Below are 2,650 nucleotides of genomic sequence, written 5' to 3'. Positions count from 1 at the left end.
ATAAAAATTATTAAAAAATAATAAAATAAATAAAATATTGAACATACAGAAAAACAGGGGAAAGACAGCCCTCTCCTCCAAATGGCAGTATTTTTTGTTGTTGCTGTTCTGAACAATTCATGAGAGGAATTTCAGTAACTTAGAGAATACATTTAACCGCATTTAATTAATTAATTTATTTTTTATTCCAAACTAATTCTCAGACAACTTCATGCTTATGAAATCGAATCTTTCCAACTGAAAATTCCGTATGGTTACGCACGTAAAAAGTGCACCAGAAAGGACAAGGTGTGAGAATTAATTGTTCACGTTTTTAGATGAGCATACAATCAACTTTCCATGTACTCACTGAATATTAAACTTGCAAAGCAAAACTTTCTAGGTAAGTAACCTCTAAAGATAGGCACAAAAAATTTAACCCATAGGTAACTAAGTACATGTATATGTTAATAAAATACTTTTAATCAATGCTAAGGGCGGGTGTCATTTAACAGTGGACCAAGGTGAATTAAATGACATTTTAATTTTTTTGGTGGAAATGGCATATTCACAACTCCATGTCTCACAAGTGATATTTACATATCTTATTCAGTCGTCTTCATGACTTTTAGCAGTTTCGTTTATTCTGGGGCACAAACTTAAGTTGCTCTTAATAAATTTTGTAATTTTGCGGAGTAGGTTGTATTTCAAATCTTACTGTCATTAGAATTGGTTCTGGAACTTAATGAGTATACGCAAAAGGGTGTATTCTTTCATTAGTTTTTTCTTTCAGAAAGAGCAACGTAACCTCCTATAATTGTACTTCCTATCTTTTGGGACTGATACAGATTCACTGAAGCAAGCTGAAATGGAAATCATCTTTATTGCTTAAATTGAATTGACAGTGTTAGGGAGAAAAAGTCCCCATTACTACCAAAGGTCTGAACGTTTCCTGCGTATAACTTTGGAATTGCTGCCACTCACATAACTGGTTAGGTCTCACTTGGGTTTACACACTTAAACAGGCCAACGAGTAACAAGATGTGATCATTTAAACTAGAACTGTTAAACCACAATTATCGTGTTACTTAGTTCAAGTCCTTTCTTCAAATGTCATCAGAATAATAGAGAATGAAGAGACTTTCGAACAATTGCCACCTCTTATTGCTGCTGTGAAATGAAAAGAGACAATATACTTGTTTAGTATTTATATAAGGATTATACCTACAACAGCAAATTGACTATTTCAATGTTTAAATCAATCCTTAGTCTTCACCTTTAAATATTACACTACTTACATGTTCCATCATGAAGTGTTTTTGCAACATGGCCATCTCTTTCCTGAGTTCACTCTGTTCACCAATAAGAAAACTTTCCGGATTCTTCTCTAAGTCTCCCATACTCTAAAACAAAAAGCCTAGTCTAGTTACAAACCACCATTTTTCTTCTTATGTTCAAAACATGCAAAATTAAATTTCAAAAGTGCTACATTTTTTAATATTCCAGCGATGGCCATTATCTCTTTGCAATAAAAAAAAAGTTCTAAATCACACACGTAGACAAAAACATTCACTAAGAAAAGTTTTAAATATCAGATTCGGGTGAAATATTATTACTTTTTTTTAAGTAGGCTCCACACCCAGTGTGGAGCCCGACACGGGGCTTGAACTCACAACCCTGAGATGAAGACCCGAAGTGAGATCAAGGGTTGGATGCTTAACCGACCGAGCCACCCAGGTGCCCCGAAATATTCGTATTTTTAGGAGACACAGCTACAGTACACTTTGCTCAAAATGATGGGTTAATGTCAAGCAGTTGAGGTCAAGGTCACAATGGACCCCAAAGTAGAAGTGGACTGGAAGTCCATATCAACAAATGCTATACTTTTGAAATCCAGTAATAAGCTTTCTAACACCAGGTAGTAACACATTTATTATCAGTAATAGTCAACGTAATATGATTTCCTTAGAGGGAATAAAATGATCTGCGATGTGACCTCTTCAAGTTACGAAAAACACAACCTACGTTTTAAATTTTGCCATTCATTCAACAAGTGGTGAAATAGCGCATACCAGGTAGAAAGTGCTGTGTTGAGTACTGTGGAGGAATTTAAAAATGACCACACAATCTCTTCCATATTCCAGTGCCAAGAGCAAATGTAAACAGAAATGATACAAAAATTTTATGATAGTTATAGAAGCACAACTCGTTGCAGCGACATAGCAGAAAAAGGAGATTGACGCCGACCTGGTTGGCAAAAGAACAAGATTTCAATGGGCGAAGAAAAAGAAGTTAGAAACATTTCCAGGGGAAGGACATAAGCAAAGCGTAGAAGTAATAGTTAGTTTAGACAAAGCATTTATCAGGAAGGGTGGGAATAAAGACAGAATGTAGCAAACAAAACTAAAAAGGGCATCATGTTATGGTGCATCTTTGAATACCTGAGCGCTTAGAAGGGGAAACTACTGACAGGCTTTCAGGAGGGAAGAAGTATCTCATAGGAAGGTAATATCGCAGACCTATGAAGGATGGAGAGAGCAGATGAGAGTTTAATAGTAGAAGCAAGGGATGATGAGGTCCTCAACTAGGGCTGCAGCAGTGGGAATTCGAAGAAAGAATTTGAAGCATCACTGCAAGCGGCAAGTATCACACAGTCCAATAGTAACTGGAG

At 36.0% G+C, this 2,650-nt stretch overlaps 1 long non-coding RNA gene across 1 annotated transcript; it reads right to left on the bottom strand.

The window, feature by feature from the left end:
- Nucleotides 1-843: 843 nt before the first annotated feature.
- Nucleotides 844-1,378, bottom strand: LOC109488793. Its single transcript, XR_002141675.1, has 2 exons — nt 1,278-1,378; nt 844-1,149 (listed from the first exon to the last, which is right to left on the bottom strand). It is a non-coding gene; the product is annotated as an uncharacterized LOC109488793 (long non-coding RNA).
- Nucleotides 1,379-2,650: the final 1,272 nt, after the last annotated feature.

Source organism: Ailuropoda melanoleuca, unplaced genomic scaffold, assembly GCF_002007445.2.
Source record: "Ailuropoda melanoleuca isolate Jingjing unplaced genomic scaffold, ASM200744v2 unplaced-scaffold9533, whole genome shotgun sequence".
NCBI lineage: Eukaryota > Metazoa > Chordata > Mammalia > Carnivora > Ursidae > Ailuropoda > Ailuropoda melanoleuca.
The sequence above is the reverse complement of the archived record's forward strand: the minus strand, read 5'-3'. Positions and strand labels throughout refer to the sequence as shown.